Genomic DNA, 9689 nt, shown 5'->3' on the forward strand with positions numbered 1-9689 from the left:
TCATAGAACCAAGGTAGAATGCTATGACAAAGCTATTGAGTGTGTTGATGGCAATGGGGAGCCAAGAATCTTGCAGGGTAATAAGAAATCCACATCATTTAGGATGGTAACAGTTGTGCAAGCAAAGTGTAGTAGTAGGAAAGGGTGCATGTTATTTGCAGTACACATTTCTAGTGATAGGGGTAAGGAGGTTGAGGATGCATATGTGTTGAGCTGGTACCCAGTTTTGTAGCAGTTCAAGGATGTGTTTCCTAAGGACATTACAGAGTTTCCACCTCATAGGGAAGTATACTTGTCTATTGAGTTATTTCTAGGGGCATCTCCAACATTAAAAACATCTTACAAGATGAGCACATCTGAGTTGGTTGAGATGAAATTACAATTGAAGGAAATGTTGGATAAGGGATACATTAGGCCAAGTGTATCACCTTGGGGTGCACTAGTATTATTCATGAAGAAGAAAGATGGTAATCTCAGATTATGCATTAACTACAAGTATTTGAACAAAGTGACCATCAAGAACAGGTACCCTTTATCGAGGATTGATGACTTGTTCGATCAGCTGAAGGGAGTAGCAGTGTTCTCGAAGATTAATTTTAGATACAGATACCATCAAGTACGCATCAAAGAGGACATTACAAGACTACGTTTCGAACCAATTATGGGCATTATGAGTTCGTTTTTGTTCCATTTGGCTTGACTAATGCTCCATCTACATTCATGTACATATAAATTTTTTATGAGGAATTTTGCATCTATGGATAAATACTAATTCCCTAGGTATGTAGATATACCTAGAACAATAGATTAAAGCACTTATCCTTTTTCTATAGATGATAAATAAGACAAGGAAATCAAATGACATACTTGTTCTTTCGCTTTCCTTTTGTATCCTTTGTATGGCTCACATCGCTTCTTCTCAAACAATACTCGCTCAAAAAGTACCTGCAAGCATAAACAGAAGACAGAGAACCAATCAAAGCAAGAGATCTATCAAATATAAGTAAATGGAATCAGATACATTCACACATATAAAGATCATATATCAAGATAAGCATATGCAAAAAGGTATAAACATCTTCATTAAGTAGAAGGAAAATTACAACCACGAAGTCTGATCCATTGTCACTCTTCCAGCTTGGGTTCCAACCAACATCACATCAATAGCATAACACTTTGGCAGCATAACACTACTTACTTACAATCTCAATCCTCACACCAACAGTGTCTCCTTAAAAATTCTCAAAGTCCAGCCACTGATCACCTAGATGAGTGTTCAATTTATAAGCAAATGGAGGAAGTTTGGTCATAAATGAGGGTATTTAATGGCCTTCCAAACTTAGAGTTAGTTTCCATGGAGGACGGGATGAGAGGATAGGAGGTTACTTAACTCATTCCCTATCCAATTTTGAGCTCATAAGATATGATATGTGTGGGAATCTTCTAGATGGCTCCAGAAGATAAGAATATGGCCCAGCGCAGGTCAAAGTGGGCCTAGGTGCTCTGCAGAGAACCCTGACATGGGCCTACCTGCACTGAAGCACACTTACCCCTATCCAAGGTTGTGTCAGTCCCTCAAGGAGGCATTTTTGGAGGGATTCGGGCCAAAAAACTCTCAGGGAAGGAGGCATTCAAAGTGGTGACTTGTCTAGGGCATGTAGCAACTGAATTAGGGTTTGACGAGCCCTAATGATATTGATCTTAATGATGGGAATGATGTGCCCAAATGGATCTATAACAGATGCCCCTTAAAGCATGAAGTCGAAAATAATAATGTCAAGTGATATGCTTTATGATGTGATGAGGAGGTTCCGAAATGGATGGTGACCTACATCGATTATAATACATAATATCATGATATTTTGATTTTTTACTAATGAATCGCTAAGGGAAGGCATACCCATGCTTAGCATATAAAATTTCATTACAAGTACATAGATAGTCTTCTACAGATATAGACCCATGATCAGATGACCATCAATGTAAAGTCATTGTTTGGATGATTTGGTACATTTCCTAAAATCGCAGCTTGGATGGATGAAACTAGATCTGCGGTCTTCTATCTCATTCAATCGTTCGCTCAAGTACGAGTCTTACCATGTGAAAATGTGATCTGAAGTCGAACATGGAAAGACACCATCTGATTACCATCCAATGATGTAAGTCATTGACAGAGGTGAGAGAAATCATCGATAATGATAATGAACCTCAAGGTACTACAGTACATTCTGCATGGTGTGAATGGATGTTTGGATTTTGAACACCATACAAAGTCTTTCAGTCGAAGGTCAGTGATGTCAACCTATCACCGGAAGTGAGAAACTTGTCATTGATGTATGCAAGCCTCAAGGTACTGGAAGGGTGTTTCTAAGTCAACCTCTTGGATAATGTGCTGATGCAGACAAGAAGAAACTCATCGCAAGAGGGCCTTGATGTATCCCACATCAACGACACAAAACGAGTGTAATGATTTTGGAGATTGAATTTGACCGACGACACAAGGCTCAAGAATGGTGGTCACGAAAATGAAGGTTTATGAGTATTGAAAAGGATGAATTTTAACTGAGTGACTTCTCTTGAACATGTCAGTGACACTGAATGGACTGGCAACATTGACCCAAAACAAAAGTAATGGATGGTATGATATACCAAGGTATGATGACGATCAAGCAGATAACCCAACCCAAATAGTCACAATGATGAAGTGAAAGTGTCATGTTCAACAGCGACCTGCTGCCATAAAGTAGTTTACCCCTTTTCCCATTTTCCCCAGTCATCGCTGACCAATACCTCTTTATTTTATCAAGATTGAGGAGGATAACATATGCTTGTTGTATAATTCCACCCTTCAAGTGAATCCATCGCTATGTGGTGTTTTAACAAGTCTAGCAAAGGTGAAACTTGGTCTTGTCATGATGGACAAGTTTGTCGCTATTTGATGTTTTAACGAGTCTAATGGCAATGATAACTCGGTCCTTTTCATGTTTAGAGAGTTTGAAAGGGACAAAAAGAAAACTCCACAATTTCTTTTTCGTAGATTTGTCTCTCAAGTCTAAAAAAGCGTAAAACAATACAAGAGACAACCTATTGACCATGTTAAGTCAACGTATTCCTTTTCCGTAAATAATCTATCTCAGCCTGAAAAAGGGTTAAACTTATGCTAAGTAGATGTCGTTTCCAATCCATTAATGAGCTAAAAAGGACAAGCACTCAGCAATCTTTTCATATTTCAAGAGTTTGAAAAGAGCTTAAAGAGGACTCCAAGGGGGTTCCTTTTTCGATGTTTAACAGATCTCGAAAAAGAGATAAAAGTATGCTTTGTGGTCAAATTACAATTCACGATCATTTACAAGACCATAAGACAGATGTATAATAGTAAAGGAGATTTTATGTTGAACCTGTAATTATTCTTCCTGAAATCTTACAAAATTAACTAACAGATTAACTGAAAGAACTGTTGAGGGTACCTACCTGTTCCCTTGCGGTTGATGACGCCTCCAACTCCCTGCTTCGGTTACCAAAAGACCAAATCCACCCAGCCAAACTGAGCAGAACCTGGCTACTCAGTCCAGTAAGCTTTTGAGATGAAGCATACTGTTCCCCCGTGCCCAAAACCTCAAAACAATTCACCCTCTTCTGGTGGATAATTTCTGTTTCTGTATGTTCTTCCTCTTTCAGTTTTCTTGTCCTGCCTTCTTACCTTCCTCTTCCCTTCGTTCTTCTCTAAATTTCTGTTCTGTGGTTTTTATTCGGTTTCTTGGTGGTGGCCATTCTTCCACCAGTAGCCCACCGCTTAGTTTGTTGGTGACACCCTTCCATGTCACGTATTATCTCCCCTATTTCTTTTAAGGTCACGTATCTATATATATATATATATATATATATATATATATATATATATATATATATATATATATATATATATATATATATATATATATATATATATATATATATTATGATTTAATAAATTTCATTTCTTTATGTTTTATTAAAGTACCCTTTTAATATATAGATTATAACATTATACTAAATACCCCTTTTAATTAATTTCTTATATATATTTTTAATTATTTTATTAATAATCTGAAATATATAATTTATATAACCCTCATTTAGTATTTACCCATACATTAAGCATATGGGTGTTGATGGATGAGTAGAACCTCTATTCGAAGAAGTGTCATGGTATTTAGTACTTATAGTTAATTTAGTATATAAATAGTGCGGTGTATGCGACACATGCATATGTAGCTATCATATGCATGCATCGTATGCCTACTATTATTCTTGCTTTCTCTATATTTATAGATAGGTCATTACAATCGTGCACGTCAAATTCTGTAAGTCGGGTGTAAATCTATTCAAAGCAACACAAAATGGATTAAACATATCTGTTTCATTGGTAAAAATAGGTAAATACTAAAGTTTACTCATTTAATGATCATGAAATAAATATAAAAGCAAGAACTTACCATGCTATTTTTCACCATTTGATATTTACCATTCAGTTTCTGCTCTAACCTTGTTTTTTACCTCAATCTTCATCAACTGATTATGAGATATTTTGTGAATCATTTCTTGTGCCGTCTAGACCAGGTAGGAGATCTACCCATCCTCTTTCTTTTCATGTCATTCTTTTACTATTTCATGCAAGTTTTTAGGGTTTTTAGGGCCCCTGGGGTTTGCATTTTTCGCCCTAGGATCAGCGCAGACTTGCATGTCGAAAACTACGTTGGGGAGCACCGAGATAGAAGGGATTATGCACTGCAGTGTAGTGTCTCCTTACCTAGGCTGCGTTGGGCGAGTTTCCCAAACTTGTTTCACCAAATTGACACAAAATTGCTTGAGTTTTTTTTGCATGAAAAGGATCCTAAGTAAGCTTATGGTTTGATTTCAGGCTTTCATCGAATCAGAATTTCTATTACTTGGTGATAAAGAGAGCATGAAGAACAAGACATGGTTGCCCTAAATTATCCGGGTACGGTTGAGGCCCTCAAAAAATGTGGGTTGCTCAAATACTTCAAGTTGTTCGGAATGAGGCAACAATCAGAACTATTGCAGTTCCTAGTTCATGTATGGGATCCGACAGATCAAGCTTTTCACATAAGGGACAAAGTTGTCCCTATTTTGATCGATGATGTTTACTTTCTTACAGGGTTTTCGAGATGTGGTGCCCCCATATCTCTTTCATGTTCCTCCCATGGAGGGGAGTCAGTGAGGGACTATGTTCGACAATTATGTCGGCCAAGTACATAGCCTAGAAAAGAAAGAAAGATAATCATCAAGGATATCCGTGATTTGCCTTTGAGAATAATCCTTTTAAACAATGCAAAGTTGGCAGGAAGTGTGACACTTGATCTGGAGAACAAATCATATGTTCAATATGCACGTTAGTGTCTTAAGCCAACTTTATTCAACTAGTGTGAGGTAGTACTTTCTTCACTGAAAGAGAAACTGACAAAGGTAAAGAGCGGTAAGATAAAAAAAAATTAGCTGTGGATCACTCTTAATTGTTTTTAGCTTAGAGAGAATTCCATTGATGCAACCCCAGCATGTAACACTGGCTGTAGCTGGTCCTAGAGATCCATGGATGCAACGGTGGGTTGAATTAAGTTTCTACATGTTTTTGCATTTTGATGTTCCAAGACTAAACTAAATTCATTCGCATGCATGTAGATGTGCATACTATTCGACCTATGAGGCACCAAAAGAAGGCAGGTGGACCAATGTGAAGAAATATTGGGAGAGCAATTCTCCAGGATTTGGATTTAGCTGAGACACTAGCAAAGTTGCAGGATCATGTGGAGGGATTAACCCTTGGTATTCTGGATGTCCAGATCGAAGAGTTACCTATGAGGTTGTAGTGCCATACTATTGGTGTTCCAAGTTGTTGGATGCGGCTCTTGCGCATGATAGCTTAGGTTGTGACCTATTATCATGAGCATCACTAGGTCTACTTAGGATGTTTTTTGCATGCATTTTGAGTTTTTAGGTCAGATGACAAAACATGTCTTGGACACAAATTTTGTAAAAACTTTTAAAATGTTTATCTATTTTACTTTTATACTTTTTATATATATGGCTATGTGCAATCCTATTCAACTAATGATGTGAATTGAAAATTTACTTTTACATGTGTCGCAAATGTCTATTTAACACATGGTTTGCTAATGAATCAGTTAATGTGTTAAAGTTTCTGGAAATATATTGATATTGAATATACTCAAAATGTCTTTCCAAAATACAAACTTTAAGGAACATACAAAGAATTGTTGGGTTTCGAATGGTATAAACATTTGTTAGTTGCAGTACGATGAGTTGTGAGTCTAGCCTAACGATGATTCGGTGAATGCCAAGTGAAATGGCATCAGAGAGAAGTTCGATCAACGTGTTATACTTAGCGATATTGTTCGTCGATCAACCGATACAAATCCCTTGAAAACTCACTAACTCGCCACTTGGAGCGAAAATGGCCCATGCTACAGAAGATAGGTTCTGCGTACTATGACTAGCACCATCGGCGTAATCAACAAATGGTTCCAAACGTTCCGACATCTACAACAAATACAAGGTAGATTACTTAACCACATAAAACTCTAAAAGACACACTAACACACACACATGCAATTAAAGCATATATATAATGATTTTTACTACACTCAATTAAGCACAGTAACGTTCGAGATACAACACATTTCGGAGTTGTGACAATGGAATTCCATCATAATCCACCAACACATAGGCACCTTTTTCCGAAACACGCTTTACAATATAAGGACCCATCCAAAGTGGTTCAAATTTTCCTACTCCTAGTTTATCATCTTCTTGATCATAAAGTAAGACCAGGTCTCCTTCTGAGAAAACGCGAGGCTTGAAATTTCTGTCATATTGCGCCTTGATTCGTTTCTTATGTGCTTCGTTAGCCAATGCAGCTTCACGATGGGTTTCGTCCAGATGTATAAGTTCCAAGAAATGCACTTCTTCTTCAGAAGTGTCAGGTAACAGGTCAATCGCGAGTTTGAGAGATGAAATTTCACATCATACCAGCAAGATTGCCTCCAGACCATACACCAATTGAAAGGGTGTATATCTACTTGCATTTCCCATCAAGGTTTGATATGCCCACAAGGCAGAGTACAAGATTAAATGCCAGTTTCATTTATGAAACCCTATCATTATTTGAAGCATACGCTTCGGGACTTTGTTGATGGCCTCAACTTCTCCATTCGCTTGCGGATAATAAGGATTAGAACTATCATGTGAAATTCCTTACTTAGCAGTTAACTCAGCCATCATGCGATTGCGAAAATGCAACCCATGATCTGTAACTATATCCTGTTGTACACCAAACCGGGAAACCATGTGGTTGAAAAAGAAAAGAGCAGCCATCTCACCACTATTGTTTAATGTTAGCATCGCCTCGGCCCATTTTGTGAAATAGTCAACGGCGACTATAATGTACCCATGCCCCCCGGCCGAGGTGTGGTTACATGTCATGAAGTCAATGCCCCATTTGGTGAATAGTCCAACAACGATGACAGAATGTAATGGTGCAGGTGGTAATCTAGCTTTACGGTCATAGCTCTGGCATGCGTGACATCTTCTGACATCAATTATGAAATCTTTGACTATGGTAGGCCATAATTAACCAGCATGGAGAATTCTCTGCGTGGTAGCATAACCAAATAAGTGTCCACCACAAGCACCTAAATGGCAATCATTCAAAACTTTCTCGGCTTCCTCATGAGTGAGGCACCTTTGTAAAATCGTATCGCTACCATGACAATAAAGAGTGTCGCCAATGATCAGATAATCTTTGGCTTGGTATCAAATACGTCGTTGTTGCGAGTGAGGGGTGTCTGGCCAAAAAGTTTGGGTCTGGAGATAAATCAGTATATCTCCATACCACGCATCAGATGACGAAATTAGGAACAGAGACTCATCCAGAATTGATGGTTCTGATGTTGAATCAATGGTATTTGAGGGAAGGTCACAAAGAAGCTCGATGAAGACTAGAGATTTATTTGATTTGGATTTGATGAATTCCAAATCAAACTCCTACAAAATGACGATCCATTTTGAGTATTTGCCCCCCAGTAGTTGACATGACAAAATATATGTCATAGGGTTGCAATCCAAAATGAAAATGGTCTTTCAGAGCAGGATGTAGTGGCGAAATCTCTGTATAGCTTAAACAACAGCCATAGCTAGCTTCTTGACATAAGAGTACTTAACTTCTGTATCATTGAGATGCAACTCAAATAATCTATTGGATGTTCAATCCCATTTCTTCTTGAACTAAAACCATTCCAATGGTTGTATCTACAGCAACTAGATACAGGAAATAGTCGTTTTGATAATTCGGGGAATACATTAATGAGGCTCTAATCAATGTATCTTTAAGAGCATCAAAGGAGGCTTACGCAACCTGGTACCAATGGAAGGGTATCCCCTTTTTCAATAAACGAGTAAATCCTTTAGCCATTTCAACATAATTGGGAATGAACCTCTTCAGAAAGTTAGCATTCCCTTGGAGTCTTTGTAACTGTAGTAGATTGGAAGGTGGAGGAAAATCAAGGATTGCCTAAACCTTAAGTGGATCAAGTCAAATTCGCTCCTTAGACACTATGAATCTAAGAAAATGACTAGAACCAACACAAAACACACATTTGTGTGGATTGATTTGTATTTTGTAGTGTCGACATCGTAAAAATATAGCTCTTAAATAATACAGGTGATCAGTCCATTTTCATGAATGAGCAGGTAAATCATCAAGCTATGGTTGAACAATATGTTTGATGTCATGGAAGGCATAGTTCATCACCCTCTAAAAAGTTTTCCCTGCGTTCTTTAGACCAAAAGGGAGTTTCCTATAAGCGAATGTGCCCCATGGACAAATAAATCCAGTTTTAGAACGCAGGGGCAACTTTTCTTGTTTGTTTTCTCTTTTTTCTCTGTTTTTTTCTTCATCATTGGGCCACCTCACGAGGTTCTCAACCAAAATATGGGACTGACATTTCAGTGACTTGATGAGGGAGGAGCTAGAACTTTCTCCACCATCATCACTGTTTTATTAATATTATCAATGAACTCCGGTTTTGATAAAGGTCTCTTGTACATTTTCAATCAGTTCCCATTAACAAGCAAAGGAATGGCTTCTTCATCTACAGTTTTTATTTGTACTAAACCATTATCATTGCATCTTTCCACAACATAAGATCCAAGCCATCTTGTCCTTAGCTTTCCCTTGAAGTCTTTATACCTAGAATCATATAACAATTCCCAATCACCCTCCTGAAATTGCTTCTCCTTAATATGTTTATCCTGCCAAATATTCCTCTGAAGTTGAACTATCTTCGTATGTAGGAAGCCCTGCATTCTAAATTCATCCAAGCCATTCAATTGGAACACTATCTCTTTCTGTGCATTGCTGAGATCCAAATCTAGTTGAGCTGCCACCCTTAATGTGTTATATTCAAACTCAATGGACAGCAAAGCCTTTTTCCCGTAGACCAACTCATAGGGTGTAAATCCAGTGGTGGTCTTCCATGTGGTATTATAGGCCCAGGTGGCCTCAACTAGTCTTTTTTCCCAATCCTTCCTACTGCTGCTCACTACCTTGGTTAAGATGCCCTCCAGTGCCCTATTGGTCACCTCCACTTGCCCATTATCTTATGGGTGATAGA

Source organism: Pinus tabuliformis, chromosome 1_1 (assembly GCF_031772625.1).
Source record: "Pinus tabuliformis cultivar Carrire ecotype Pingquan chromosome 1_1, CPIR1, whole genome shotgun sequence".
NCBI classification, from domain to species: Eukaryota; Viridiplantae; Streptophyta; class Pinopsida; order Pinales; family Pinaceae; genus Pinus; species Pinus tabuliformis.